Here is a 9,967-nt window from a genome sequence, read left to right as displayed (position 1 = left end):
GCATGCGTATCTCGTACAGGTGACTAGGAACAGGAACAGTCAGACAACTAGGAACTCTGTTAAACTGTTTCTAATCTCTTTCTTGTTGTTCCTGCTGGACCATATAAAGTATCATTTCGTTCCTCCTTTGTCACTTTACTTACCACATGAAGTTTACCAATGTAAATGCTAATTTAAATATAAACAACATGTATAACGTAGCCATCTCCGCTCTCGTCAACAATAGCTTATCATTGCTCATGTCCCTTGTCTCTTGGTTTAATAATAGCTTGTTCTTCCTATGCACATCTTAGAACACATGTTAAATAGATAATCATCATTAGTTTATAATCATCAAAACCTCACTACTCAACAGGATCCTATGATTAATAACCACCATAAAATTTGTTAAAGTTGAAAATTTTTAAAATTTTATGACCTAGAGTTTAATCCCTAAGAAATCATGTAATCGGAAATTAATTTAACTAATAAATTTTTTATTTTCGCCTAAATTTAGTGAAATTAATATGGGTTATTAATTTGTCGTTAAATTTAAATATAAAAGTTTTGATTTTTATGAATTGTTCACAATCTTGCAGGCACGAAGCAATGGAAGCTAAGTGTTACCCTTAAGGGGTGTTGCATAGTGCGAGCATGCGACAACGAGCAAGGGAGCTCGTCGCCCATGCGGTACTAGGTAGCGAGCAAGGCACGAGCATGCGCGCGCGGGCACATGGCCTGTGCGGTGTGTGCTGTGCGGGTGATCGAGCAAGGAAAAAGGGAAACACGTGCACACGCCCAGCGAGCGCTGGCGTCGAGGCAGCGAGTGATGGCCTTCGAGCCATACGCGTTTGCCATCCCCTTGTTGTGCCCAGCGAGCGATGTCGACGAGGCATCGATGGATGCCCTCGTGCCATGTGCGCATACCTAGCAAGCAGCAGCGACACCGAGTGATGGTGTCGAGCCAACGAGCGCTGGCGAGGGGCTTGGCTGTGCGATGGCCTCGGCCATGCGTGCAGTCAGCTCTTGTGAAGATGCAGCCTTGGCTAGGCATGGGCCTTGCCTTGGCCCAATGACTTGTTTCGTTTTTTAATTTTCGGTTGAACAACGATTTTAATTAATTTAATTTCGTAATTTTGATTTTTCTCGGAATTTAATTTTGATTAATTTAATTACAATTAATTAATTTTAATCAACGGAAAATAATAAAGGGATTTAAAATTGTTTTATGTGAGCTTTAAATTTTAATTAAATTTGTAAGTTTCCGGTTGGACTAGGGAATACAATTTTATGTTTAAAATTAGTAAAGCATGTAAATTTTTGGTTTTAGTGGGAGATTTTAGTCATTAAACTCTTGATTAGGTCTTCATTCCTTTAAGGTTAAAACAACTCGATTAGAACTAATAAGGTTGAATAATTTGTAGATTGTTGGAACCTTTGATTAGTTGCTGCAAATGTTTATGTGATGCATATTTTTCTTCTAACTTTCTATGTGGGCCATTCATTGTTAATGAATGGGCGAATGATATATTGTAAATGTACTATTTTGCAGGTTGTGGAAAGTGAATAGTATGGCCCAAATAGGATAGTAAATATGGCCTGCGTACCATTAATTTGAATGTAAAATTGGTCTAATGCACCAAAGTTTTTATTTAAATATGGTATGCGTACCATCAATTAGTTGTAATTAGTTTAATTATAGCATATCCTGTTTGAAGAAAATGGCGTCTCCCATGGTGAAATTCAAGACGGAGTTTCCAATCCATTTTCAAGACGGAGTTTGAAGTTGAAGCTTCAAGATGAAGTCGGGCCATACTAGATCACGTACATTTAAATCTTATGCATGTTTAAGATATTTATTGCTTTAAATATGTCTTGATATTATCCATGAGATTGTGGCTTGATTATGTTGCATGATTAAGGATTTTAGTTCACTTAAAATCTAACCAACATAGTAAGAGCCCTAAGTTCCAAACTTTAAAAATTGAGTTAAAAGGTGCCATTACAAAATAACACTTACTTGGATAACCTTTACATCAATCTAGTAATAGTTTTTCGCCATAACGAGGTGTTACTTGTTGATTCTAAAGGGGTAAGGTACACATTAGTTGTGAGTACATGTTAGTTTTGGTAAAACTCAATGATATAACTAAGGAGTCCTTTTATGTCGTGGCAAATGGGATAGGTTTACCTAATAAATTCTTAGACGTATCTATCAACCAAGAGTAGTTTCTAGACTATTAGCAAAGGATTTGCTTACCTAAAATATTTTAGAATTGAGTCTAAATACATAATGTGCTTATTTATTCAATGATTTCAGGATCTTGGATTCACTTTATACACAGCTGTCGGAACTAAATATTTCGAATAAAATGCCAATGACTTGTTTAAATTGCAAGTTTGCTTTTCAAGTTATTACTCATGATAAATGTTTAGACTTTGCATGCTTCAATGTATGTTTTAATTATTGTTTATAATTAAATATCTTCCACTACAATAAATCCTTTTAGAAGGGTCACAGTAAATTTCCTCGATTGGTAGTGAATCCAAGAACGATTCACAGAAATGAGAGAAAGTGGGCAATTTAAAATGTACGGTTCCTATAGAGACTTTTATGGTTGTTTTCGAGTATTAACACTAGTGGAAAAAATACCTGTTGAGGGGGGCATTTTGGGTTTATTGAGGCGAACAAGGCCCGCTGCGACAGACGTAGCTTCAACAGCTCAGTGATCTGTTGAGGCGGGCTTTGTTCGCCTCAACAGGTGATCTGTTGTGGGGGGCTTTCAAAAGCCCGCCTCAACAACCTCTACAGATAAGCGAAAAATAAGGACCTGTTGTGGGGGGCTTTACAGAAGCCCGCCTCAACAGCCTCCTCTGTTGAGGCTCACTTCTTAAATGCCCCCCTCAACAGACCTGTATTAGGGCCCTATTGAGACGTTGCATAACCTTTGCCCGCCTCAATAGATGGCTAGAAAATTGCATTTTTGTATGATTTACTTTTTATTTCTTATGATTTGGGTCTTGATTAGTGCGAACAAAATATTTTTGGGAGGCAAAAAACTAGAAATACTAAACACGTCTCGTTATTATTATTCAAATAAGGAGTACAAGAGATATGAGTTTGTATACTATTACATTATACAAAATACTATCTTACAAAGTGAAATAAATCAAAGTAATGTAAGCAAATCTAAACTAAACAAATTGACGACATATGCTTTCCTGTCTTCCAACTAATTAATCTACCATCCATTACACACCTGCAAAAAAAAAAAGCAAGACATCATCTAGTGAACAATAACAATAAAACGCAAAGGAAGATCCTCACAATAAGAAATATATACACGATGATTAAAAAAAATATAAAACAATCGGCATCAAAAAAACAATTACAAACCAGAAAGAAATATTATTATTTCATTTTTCCAAAAATTATCTGAAAAATTAACAAAAACAAAACAACAATTTGCATATAAACTAAACTATAGATCTGAAAGTTAATTCTTTTAAAAATATTGAGATTCTAACTTTTATTAACATTAAAATAACTTTTTGTTAGAAGAAAAAAAGACAATATAATGAAACCTTTTTAGATCTAAGAATGTCCGATGGTGAGGTTTTTCGGGACCGAGATCCTAAAACCAGTGTTCTTTCGTCGACATATGCTGCATGTTCAATTTATTCAATTTTTTGGGGGAAATTGGGTGTTCTTCTTCTTGATTTAATTCGATCTTCAGTCAATAAGGTTCGTCAAATCATCATCAACTCGTGAACAAATTAAGAAAAAAGGGTAAATAACAACATTCAATAAAAAATTAATGTAAAAAGGAAATTTGTACCTTGTTAGTATCAAGATCTCGAGATAATATAGATGACGATTCGAAGCTTCCATTTCTCCATATTTTATGAACCGCAAATACCGAAGGGGAGGAGACAACGGCAGGGTGGAGGAAGTACCATTGGTGGCTGATTTTCTTCATGAAAGAATGGAATCGCAAGAGAGAAAAAAAGGAGATGAAGATGAGAAAAAGTCTGGGAAATAAGGAGATAACATTAAAAACGGCTAAGGGAATAAAGGGTATAGAGGAATTTAGGATATCAATCCATGGCTTATTTTCTTCAAGAAAGAATGAAACCAGAACATAAAGAAAGGAGAAATGAGAAAAGATCAATGAGATAAGGAGAGAGCAGAAAAGCGGCTAAGAGAATTGAAGGGTAATGAGGAATTGGGGACGGGAAATAAAGAAACCCTAATCCGCATTGAGTTTATGTGGGCTTTTTGTTGAGGTGGGCTGTTGGGGCGAACAATGCAATGCCCCCCTCAACAGCCTTCAATTTTGAAGCGTACAAGATAAGGCCCGCCTCAACCGAGTCTCTTGAAGCGAACATTTAAGAAGCCCGCCAAAACATCTCATTAAAGTCCTTGACCCGCGTTGACTTAGTGGTTATTGTGGCAAACTTTTGATTGCCCGCCTCAACAGGGGGGCTTCAATAGGTGTTTTTTCTACTAGTGTAAAATCGAATGGCAAACCAATTGGTGCTTGTAGATTCAAAATACAATGTAGTTTTGAGATCATAAAGCATTGGGTTTAACACTCAACTTTACCAATGGTTAACAACTTAATATCTTTGTCCATTTAATTCTCAAATGAGTCTAGTCCCTAGTGTGAGGGGGTCGAAAAAGCACGAGGCTAATGCGTGACCGCGTCCCTCGTGGGTGTGACGATTCTTTTTATTCAATCAAGTGTAATTGGATTTCCTGTGAGTTTATACCCAATTGACTAGTAATATAGGAGTCGCCATTCAGTTTTTAACGACAATGAGAAAAACTGACAAAACCCGGTTATCGTGACATAAAGCGAGCGCAATTATGTTTGACCACGACGGCCGTAGGTTCCCTTGTAATCCCTGGTGGTGGGGATCGCTCAACGTACACCAGCAGGGTAGAGATTGAGGGTTCGGGGGACTGTAACTACCGAGAGGAGTACTCGCTCGTCGAGAACTCCAGAGGCAGGATATCCTTACTAGCTCAGCATAAATAATTGAAGGGACATGCGTTAACTATTAAACTAATCTGAGTTGATTTTAACAATATGCAACATATAGTAGTAGATCGAACGCGATTATCTGATTTAGATTGTTTTAAGGGACCTAGCATGATAATCCAATTTCCCAAAAATATTATATTTATTAAGCGTGATAGAACAATCAGATTTAGTTAGTTTAACAGTTCATAAAAAGGGCGAGGAAAGCAATTAAATCATCGAAAAGGGACACATTACGACGCACCCTTGAGAGGTGCATCACGGTTCTCAGAAAACTAATCACTTTGACTTTGCTATTTCTCCTTTTTATTTAACGAATCTCAAATTATGGATCGATTGCGACAGAACGCGTGAACAATTTCGCAGCGTGAGGCTTAGGCTAAGGGTTGGAGTCAATACCCAGAATATGAATTGTGTGTTGTCGTGTCCTTTTCACGTCGAACTTGGGCTATATTTATAGAAAAGAGTATGTGGAAAGATAGAATTGCAGAGTTCTAATCCACAAAGAATTAGGAAAAAACACGTACCCAGGTATTTTCAGCGCACAGGCCTGGGCGCCGAAGATTTCGGCGCCGAGAGCCAGGCGTTGAAAATAGGGTCTGGGCTGTTTTCTTAGTCAGATTCAGATTCCTGAAATCCGTAGTGTTTGAGACTTAATCGAGTCTTTTGGTGCGTATCAATTTCATGACGGAATGCGTCTGGGCCCGTTACGAACTCTAGGCTCGTTAGGATTTTAATTAATACGTCACTCTTATTTCCGAATCATATTAGGAATAGGATTCTCGCAGTTTTCTATCTCATTTAGGATTTATGTTGGAGTGCAACACCTAATTCTGACAGGTTTCTATCTTTTATGACTTGCCACTTTTAGAAGCTACCCTTTACGGCAGTTACTATTTTTAGCAGGTTTCCATAAATAGCAGGTTTCTATAAATAGCAGGTTTCGGGTGAAATGAAAAGGGGAATTGAGATTCGTTATTTTATAGGAGATGCGTTGTCAAGTGGAGATTTATGTTCTCATCATCGAACCTTTTCCTTTCGGGAATGGGGACAAAAGTAGGTGTCTACAGTTAGCCCCCACTTTGACTGAGTCTTGGAGTAAGACTATGGTCAAAGTATTAGACGGAGTGCGTCACACAAGCCATGTGTTTTTTGCGAGGGTCTCACGAGCCCCCGAGTGATAACATTTGACTTAAGGGTCATCACTTTGAAGTGTCGACATATCCCTCACGTGTCATTGGGATTTGTCAACTGATAGTATAGAAACTTCCTCACTTTGTCATTGGAAGGATCTAAAGGTGCGTAGAAACTCCCTCACTTTGTCATTGGGAGTAGCTACAGATGTTTTCGAAATCAAAGCTGTAAAGTGTAATTGGGCCTTGCCAAGCCCAATCACGAAGTAAAAATGTTTTTAAAGATTCTCATTTTTAGGGTTAGCTAAACGAGAAAACCCCCTTGTTTTTATGGGACGTAAAACGAAGGAAAATCCAGCACATCGTTCTTTTTTGGAAAAAAAGGAAAACCAATTTTTGAATTTTTTGTGGAAAAAGGAAAGCTACTCACATCGTTCTTTTTTGAAAAAAACGGAAAACCAAAAGCTACTCACATCGTTTTTGTGAAAAACGGAAAACCAAAAAGCTACTCACATCGTTTTTGGGAAAAACGGAAAACCAAAGGCTACTCACATCGTTTTTGGGAAAAACGGAAAACCAAAGGCTACTCACATCGTTTTTGGGAAAAACGGAAAACCAAATGCTACTCACATCGTTTTTGGGAAAAACGGAAAACCAAAAAAACGTTATCGCTGCAGCGACTAAGGACCTGCGCGGTTAGTGACGCAGACCCCGCCGGCTAAAGATGGCGAGCCTGTCCGCTAAGGGTGGACACCCCGTCCGGTAGAAGTGGACGAATCTGTTTTGAAATTTGTTCGTGTTTATTATTTTTTTGAAAATAAGGACCTACGTGGTTTGCGCCGTAGACCCCGCCGGCTGAAGATGGCGAGCCTATTTCATTTTGTTTTAGAAGATTCTATTTTTCGAAACTGAGGACCTGCGCGGCTAGTGACGCAGACCCCGCCCGCTGCGGGTGGGCGAGCCCTGTCCGCTGAGGGTGGACGCCCCTGAATTCGTTTTTCAATTTGGGACTCGCGTGGTTCGTGACGCGATCCTGCCCACTAAGATGGGCAAGTTTCCTACTTTTTTCATCGTGATCTCTTTTTTGAGAATTTCTTTTATTCATTCTTGCAAGAGCGAATTATTTCGAGGGATGCTCGGATTTAGTTGTAACCTGAACGTGGGTTGACAACGGGTTTAGGCGGACCTTTGTCTTGCGACCGTCTGCTTTCGTGGTTTTGAGCTAGTCTTTACGGCTCGATTTTTGCCACTACTTGGTCATTGATCAGAGGACCATGCATAAGTGTTAATGACGACCTTTCTCTGAGGTCGAACCTGCGCTTTTTTTTTGAGATATCCAAACATGAGATGGTGTATGGCGTAGTCCGGGAATGTGATTTTGATTGTGCGCCCCTTGTTGGAGTATATTTTTTCGCGAGCCCCCAAGCACTGGGGCTCGTCGGTCGTTTTTCGCATCTTGTAATCATGTTTGGGGTCATGCTCGTATGCGCGAGCGACCTTTTATAGTAGTGTGCTACTTTAGCGAAGCCGTGAAGTGCGACTTCAGTTTTCAGGCGACATCCGGTTTTAGCTTGGCCCGGATTAATCCTTTGACAGACAAACATTTTTTATTTGGGAGACCAACGACTTAACGACATACATTTTTTGGTGTTTTGAAGAATGACCATGATATTTATTTTGATTTGAAAAGTGTACATAAGCATTTTCTGAGACAAGTCTAAGTTTCGACCAAGTTTTAATGTTTATTTTTGCTTATTTGGGAGCTAAAGGTGCTTTTGGGCTTGATCCTACTTGCAATAGGGCCTCGTGTTTAGCAACACGGTTTTAAGTCCTTTCCTGTTCCGCGTTTTGTGAAACCTGGGCCTTGGGCTGCATTTCCGGCGCCCAAGGCTAGGCGTTAAACATTTCGGCGCCCAGCCATGGGCGCTGGAAGTCTTTTCCTGGTGATATTTGACTTTCGGATTTCCTAACACGTTTCCGAATGGGATCAGGATGTCACTGGGTGTGTTCAGCTATATATAGGGGCTAGATACGTCCCTATTTTCCACCACTCTCAATTTCTTTCTCTCTTTTTTGCTGTGTTTTAATTACTCATTGCTTTTGCCATGTCGATCCCTACACTCTCACTCCAATGGACTGTTAGGCGTTGGCTACGGGCCCTTACTCCCACAAAAAAGGCTTTGTTAAAAGAATACCACTTAGAGGCACTTTTAGGCTTACAACAAATTAATATTGATTATAACTTTCTGCATGTTGCCCTAAGCTTTTGGGACTCCGATCATCATGTTTTTGCCTTTCGGGTCAACGAAATATGTCCTTTGCAGATGAATTTGCTGCGATCCTTGGTTATCCTACTAATGCTACTCCTGCTACCCCTGGCACTATTGAAGAGGGTAAAACAACCGTAGGGGCTTTCCTAGGACTAGATGATAACATGTTTGCTGAATTTGTTGTAGGTGACAAGGTTAACTTGGCAAAACTTGTAAAACATCACTTTAGGCCTAGTAAGAATATGACCGAACAGAAATTGAATATTCGAGCCCTTATATTTTGCTTGTTGAATCACTATTTGCTATCGAATAACAATGGCGTGTTCGGTGACATAAGGTTGATCCCCTTGATTAGCCAGATGGAAAGTTGCTATTCTATTATGCCGTTGGTTGTTGCCTAGACTTTGCTGAGTGCGGATGAGCTGAAGAAGGATGCCAAATCTAAACATTTTAAGGGAAGCCCCCTATTACTGCAGGTAATCGATTTTTCCTTGCGCACGTATACACGTTTTTTTTTGCGTACACAATGAGTTTCAGCGCCCAGAGCTGGGCGCTGGAATTTTTGGCGCCTGGTCCTGGGCGTCGAAACTGCGCACCAGGAACCGTTTTCTTTTATTATTTTTTTGATCGTGCCCGTTTTTTTGCAGATTTGGCTCGTGGAACGGCTTAGACTTTTGGAAGCTCCTGCCGATCCTAAACATTATCGCCCTATAGCCTTGGGTAACCGAAAATACTTGCACCAAGGCCAGGGCGAGGCCGAATGGACCTCCTTTTTTACTTATGGCATTTGTTCTATTAAGTGGGTGGTACCATGGTGGGGTTTGACTACTATGACGGGGGGTTCTGATGTATCGGTTTATGTTTCTTTGTTGGGGCTATCTCGTCCCATTTATATTTTCCCTGACCGAGTCATGCGTCAATATGGTTTAAGGCAGACTATCCCCTTTTCTGATACGGTACCACCTAAGGTAGCGGCCTTTTCACAAGCACGGGTTCTAGCGTGGGCTAAGTATTATGATGGTCTCCCGCGTTGGGCCGTAGCTACAAATGGCTTTGTGGGTCTTTCTGAAAACTACAAGTTGTGGATGAGCTCCGATGATAAAGATTTGAGGACCGAGGCTCGAAATGGGGAGTCGGCTGAGCTTTTGATACCTCGTATTCGTGTTAAGTATGAGGGTCCTGATTCTGCCAAACCTCGTACCTATAGTATTAAGACTGTGAAAGCTCGTCCTGATCGAAAGCGAAAGGAAGTTCCTCCCCGTTCCAGTTTCAGGCCTAAAAAGATGCCTAACATGAAGGGGCCTGCTGTTGTTAAAAGAAATGCAAGCTCTCGCGGAGATCGTCGCCGGAACAATGTATGGGTTAGGAAGGCTCAGCCGCCTGTAGAAACAGTGGCTAGTCTAGTTGATGATAATAATCCTTCTCCCACCATTGTCTGTGCCCTTGAGGCTGAGCGGGGGATCGATCATTCAACTTCAAGTCATATATTCTTGTAGGATTACTACATTATTTTTTATTTTCTCCCACATATTTTTTTTTT

General features: G+C 40.0%; 1 long non-coding RNA gene across 1 annotated transcript; it reads right to left on the bottom strand.

The window, feature by feature from the left end:
• Positions 1–3,040: 3,040 nt before the first annotated feature.
• LOC130465927 (uncharacterized) lies at positions 3,041–4,437 on the bottom strand. Its single transcript, XR_008925948.1, has 2 exons — positions 3,819–4,437; positions 3,041–3,239 (listed from the first exon to the last, which is right to left on the bottom strand). It is a non-coding gene; the product is annotated as an uncharacterized lncRNA (long non-coding RNA).
• Between the last annotated feature and the right edge of the window lie 5,530 nt (positions 4,438–9,967).

The sequence above is a fragment of the Spinacia oleracea genome, chromosome 1 (genome assembly GCF_020520425.1).
Source record: "Spinacia oleracea cultivar Varoflay chromosome 1, BTI_SOV_V1, whole genome shotgun sequence".
In the NCBI taxonomy this organism is placed as follows: Eukaryota; Viridiplantae; Streptophyta; class Magnoliopsida; order Caryophyllales; family Amaranthaceae; genus Spinacia; species Spinacia oleracea.
Note: the sequence above shows the minus strand (reverse complement) of the source record. Positions and strands in the feature narration are given on the sequence as shown.